Raw genomic sequence first — 5746 nt, 5'->3', positions numbered from 1 at the left:
AAAGGAAGCAGGATAGGGAGGGTCTCTTTGTGTAGCTCTAGAATTAAGAACCAGGGTCGCTGGTGAAACGTCAAGGACTCTACTTTCTAAAGAGAAATCAACCCTCTCTCCAGAGCTATAAGAACCTGCAAACTGGTTCTGCCATTCCCAAGCAGCCCGGTCATCCTTAGCCCATGTTAAATAAGACATCTTATGGGACACAATGCTCACGGCCAGAAGTTACACGTGCCTTCCTCTGCCCCCGCTGCCACTGGGGAGAGAAGGAGGACGTATTCCTCCAAAAAATCAAGGGGAGTATAGGTTTCAGAAAATGACTTGTCTAGCTTAGGAGTGCTTGCAAGAAGGGGGAAATGAAATCTCACTCCCCAGCTGGTTGGCTACTGTGGCCACCCTGCCCCCGCCCTCCCACCCCAGTGCTGCCTGATGAGAAACAGCCTGGAAGCACCTAACATGTATATTGAGAGTTAGGGTTCTCAGGAGAGAAGGTGGACAAGGTGAAGTGAAACTCTATGCCATAAAAAGACATATATCCTATAGGCAACGACCACCACAACCGCCTAAATCAGACCAAGCCAGGAGACTAAGGGGACCTCATTCCCGGCAGCAGGTGACCTAGGAGTGCTGTCGGCCCTCCTGACTCTCCCTGTCCTCAATCCCAGAGATCCTAGGGCCCAGAGCAGGGTGGGGAGAAGTGAGACAGGGGACTGCACCCGGGCTAACACCCAGTTCCTAGATTGTAATTTCTATACGGATATATTCATGCCGAGCATGCGCCTGGCCCAGAGGAGACATTCACCTGTGTTGAAAAAGGGATGAGTGGATAAAGTCCATAATAAAGGTTAGTGCTCACCCCACCCCACCGCACCCCTTTGTCTGTCACTCATGGCTTCCCTGCTTCAGGAAACTCTTACTCATCTGCCAGAGGAAGGTATTCCTTTGGGTCAGACTGGCTTGGGCAACAAGGCCCTCCTCAGGAGACCTACCAATGTGAGTTCTTCAGAAGTAGTTTCTGGGCAGGGCTTAGGCTCTCACGCGCCTAGTCCCGCCCCTGGCCTTGCCTTCTAGCTCAGTGGCGCAAGAGCATAAATTGCCACTGTTCTCAGCCTTGCTGCGTTTTCACTGAAGACTTCTGACGGCAACATGAAGTTGGGCGGCTTCCTCCTCCTGGTGATGCTCATAACCCTTAGCTCGGAGGTCCCGCAGCTCCAGGCTGCGGTGAGACCACTGCGACTTCTGGGTAAGTCCGGGCACAAGGCGGCCCGTTCTCTGCATGAGGGAGCTGGAGAGTGGGCCAGCGGGGACAGGGGAGCGCAGGGAAAAGAAGGAAGAAAGGCGAGAAGGAATGAGACTCTAGTCCAGGAGCCACCTTGACAGCAGCACCTCTCTCCTTCTGCCTCCACTCTTCCCCCCTCCTTTCCTTGGGTCCTTCCTTCAACTGGACTCCCCCTTCTTCCCTCTTGCTGCCCCATCAGCCACCTGCCATCTTCCCCAGCATCTCTCTCCCCCATGGGTTTCTTGGTCTCTTGCTGCAAATAGATCAGCTCACTAGAGAACATATTTTCTTAATCATGTCACATGTGAATCATCTTAATTTCTGCTTTTCCTTTTACCCCCAACATTCTCAAAGGAGCAGTCTTAACTCTCTGCCCTAACTTCCCCATAACTCATTCCTTCCCCTCCTGAAGATTATCGCCATTTCTGTCCCCATCAGTCTCCAGAAACTTCGCTCCCAGGATCAGCTAACAAATCTCTTGACTCTCAGCAGCAAAAGTCTGTAAGCTCTGCAGCACCTAACATTGTTCGCCACTCCATCAATCCCCAAACTTCCTTCTCTCCTGGATTATCGTCACTGTAGCTCCTACTTCTCTCTAAAGATTCTTGGATTCAACTCTTACTCCTTTTCTTCTTTGCTGTCCTCCCCCACATTAAACCAGTTGCCAAATACTGTCCATTCTTTGAAATCGTCTCTTGCGTGTGCTCCTTCCTTTCCACTCCCCGTTGCCACATGGCCCGTCTAGCCCTGACTACCACCTGCTTGGGCCAGCGTGGTGTAGTTTCCTGACAGCACTTCCTGACCCTCGATGGCTTCTGAGGTTTGCTTGCTCACTGAATCCTGGTCCATTCTATGCCCTCACACCACAATAATCTTCTTAAATGAACTGCAGTCATATCCCTCCCTTGGCCTAGCGAGTGAAACCCAAACTCCTCGGGTCCTCAAGATCTGGCCGCCTGCAACTTTACCCCCCACCTACTTTTCCTGCCTGACTTCCAACTGCCGCCTTATCCAGGCTTGCATTTACTTGCCAGTCCTCCCGTATTCCTCGTATTTCAGGCCAAGGAGTGTGGAGATAAGGCGCCCAGGGTGCGATATTTAAGGAAGTGCTCACTCTCAGGGTTGTGCAAGTGCCTCCTTAAACTTTGTGCCCAGGTGCCTTGCACGCCTCTTTCTGCTCCAGGCCCTGTTACATTTTCCCCTTGTGAACTTTTGCTAGTAATTCTTTTCTCTTCACAAGACTCTACCACCCCCCTCAATTCTTCCTTAAAAAGATTTCTGTACTTCAAGACTCACCTTTTCTGGTTAATCTAATTAAAAGTAATGTCTTCTCTCCTCTGAGCTCCTTTTCTTTGGATATACCTCTTCTCGGGACACTTTTCACATGCCACCTTGTTTTTTGTACTTTAAACACAAGTCTTATCACCATTGTTAGATTCTAAGCTTCTTTAAGGTAATGACTCTATCTTATATCTTTATATATCCTGAATAACTTAGCTCTATGCTTTGTACATAGTAAGAAATCAACAGATTTACTGAATGACCAAAGTGCTATGAGTGGGGACAGTCTTCAACCTTCTCACCGTAAATCAACAACAGCGAACAGAAGCATGGAGGGATAATACTGACTTTCTCTGAGGTCTGCAGGTATATCGTAGACTCCCCACCAGGCCCATCCTTACAGTCATACATTGCTAGTCACTGCAGCATTCTTTTCCTTCTGAGCCTGGACAAGGTGTCCCAGCCCTCTCAACACAGCATCAGATAGTCATCTCTATGGATCAGACTTTGAACGGGAAAGTGAACTTCAGTTTCCCTGCTACATCCAAGAGCTCCATTTTATATACGAGGAAACAAAGGCCCAGAGAATCCCAGACACAGAATCAGGTAGACAAATTCCAGACAACAGCGGAGTAGAAGCGAAAGCCTCGCACAACAGAAGCAAAGCACACATTCGCCCAGATCTCTGCATACATTTAACTAGAAGCTCCTGTGGGGTCTTAACCAGCTTCTTGGACCTACTTCACTGGTTCTCAAAGACTAACTTGGAGGCTCTGGGAACCTGGTGGGCCTCTACTCAGGTCAGGAGTGACTCCTTGAAATTTGGTGGTGTGATTTTCATCTCAGAGTCTGTTTCACCATGTGGGACGGTGGAGGGCGCTTGGCCCAGGGGGCCAGGCGGGTCTCGGCTGAATTCCACTTCTGCACCTACTAGTGGGCAGTTCACCTCTGTGCACCCCAGCTGCCATGCTTATGAGATGAGACAAGTCAGACTCACCCTGCAGGGTGACTGCAAGGCACCCTTGATGGCGTTTGGTAGATGTGAGTTTCCCCTTTTCTGCCTCTTTCCCAGCAAAGTAGGGAAGTGAGGACATTTGAGTGGGCTTCTTTGCACTTCGCTTCTGCACACACAGTTATGCTCTTCTTTAGCGTAGGCCTTATTTATTGTGATTATGTGAACGCATTGTTTTTAACTGAAATGTATAAGATGTTAATGAGTATTGTTCTGTGAGTAATCATTTACAAATTTCCTTATTTATTGAACTGAAAGACAAAAGTGGAACAGGTTCTTTCATCAGTCAAGGGCTGTCCTCTCGGATACCTGTGCTTAAAGCAGGGTGGTTTTCAGCTGGTCTGTTCTAACGTAGGCACCTGCATTGAGCTCTGCAGTGATGACTGGGATTGTGATCTGGGCGAGCGCTGCGTCAGCAATGGGTGTGGCCACGTCTGTGCTGCAGCCTGAGGACAGGTAAAACCACCGGGCGCTTCCCTGCTTCCTCACACCTCATCCGAGCTAGGCGGGCTGGCTCTGATGGGACTTTCCAGAAGTGGGTGGGATAGAAACCTGTCTCTCTGTGGCCTTTCCTGCTTCACACCCTTCCCAAGAAAAAGAAGCATCTGTCACAGGATGGTGGCTTCTAAACCTTTAAGATAATTTCATTACCCAGTATACCCAGGAGAGGAATCAGACTATTTATTTGAACAAAAAGAACATAAAAATCAGTCACATTATCCCCCATCCCCAAATGATACCTGCTTAATACTTTGGTGCATATTTTAAACACACACGCATATACATAATATATATATATATATATATATATATATATTGAAATGAGATAATCTTGTGTCTATTTTGATTTCTTAATTATTTCACTTAGAAATATCTAGTGAGCAACTTTTAACAACACCAGTCTTTTTTTTTTTTTTTTTAAGATTTTATTTTATTTATTCGACAGAGGTAGAGACAGCCAGCGAGAGAGGGAACACAAGCAGGGGGAGTGGGAGAGGAAGAAGCAGGCTCCTAGCGGAGGAGCCTGATGTGGAGCTCGATCCCATAACGCCAGGATCACGCCCTGAGCCGAAGGCAGACGCTTAACCGCTGTGCCACCCAGGCGCCCTAACAACACCAGTCTTCTATACCACACCTTTAACAGCCTTATAGAAGTCCATCACCTATGCTCACATACTCAGTAACCCCCATTAATACACATTTAATATGTCCATTGTTTATTTTATTAATATGGTTATAATGAATACTAAAATTCATGCACATGCCCTTAGTAATTTCCTTGGGATAAATTTTAAGAATTATAATTTATGACCAGAGAGTATGTTCATTTTCAGCCTCTTACACACACTGCCAGATTGACCGATGAGAACTCCTTTCCTATAGAAATATTTCAGGGTCCTCACATGATAGTTTCTTTATTTTCAGTAGCCATCAAATGAAAAAAAAAAAAGCATAATGAAAAGCTACCATGATTCAGCCTTGATTATAAATTAAGCTGTATTTATTAATTAATATAATACTTAACACAATAGAATCAATATAAACTTTAAAAGTAACCCATTTGGGTTCAGAAGGTACTATCTGTCCAATCTACCTACAATCCTTGGGATGCTTTTGGCTTTGCTGGCTCTTTGTAGGCACTTATTGGTTTCCACAACTGAGAACTGTCACCTCTCAATTGCATTCTGTGATTCCAGGTCCCTAAAACAGCAGGTCTCATGTATAACTTTTTGGTCCATTTTTCAGATGAAGATTTATCTTGAGAGTCATCCTTCTCTAATAATTTCTCATCGCTCCTATCTTCAAAGATATGACTGGAACTCCTTGACCAGGAAGACAGATGAAAATGGGGGACTGTGGGTGGAGATTACAAGAGATGTGATGGGGAAGGAAAAAGAGTCATTTCTTTTAATAAATCATCATTGTTAAAAGGACCCACATTGTTTGAGTTATTTGGTTAAGGGGGCTGATGAGGTGGAAGACTGATGACATTTGTTGAGCACTTGGTATGCAACTGTGTTATATTCTCCACAAGCATCATCTAATTTACCCTTAAAACCACCTTGTGCCTATGCTTATTATCAATACCATTTTATATATAAGGACGCTGAGGTTTGGAGAGATTAAGTAATTTGCCCAAAATCATATGGCAGGTAAGTGTCAGGGCCTTACCTCTAATC

General features: G+C 46.0%; 1 long non-coding RNA gene across 1 annotated transcript; it reads left to right on the top strand.

Annotated features, from left to right (window-relative positions):
- The first annotated feature begins 1078 nt into the window (after nt 1-1078).
- On the top strand, nt 1079-5500 carry LOC113269178 (uncharacterized). Its single transcript, XR_003321359.4, has 3 exons — nt 1079-1237; nt 3922-4022; nt 5313-5500. It is a non-coding gene; the product is annotated as an uncharacterized LOC113269178 (long non-coding RNA).
- Nucleotides 5501-5746: the final 246 nt, after the last annotated feature.

Source organism: Ursus arctos, unplaced genomic scaffold (genome assembly GCF_023065955.2).
Source record: "Ursus arctos isolate Adak ecotype North America unplaced genomic scaffold, UrsArc2.0 scaffold_24, whole genome shotgun sequence".
Classification (NCBI taxonomy): domain Eukaryota; kingdom Metazoa; phylum Chordata; class Mammalia; order Carnivora; family Ursidae; genus Ursus; species Ursus arctos.
The sequence above is the reverse complement of the archived record's forward strand: the minus strand, read 5'-3'. Positions and strand labels throughout refer to the sequence as shown.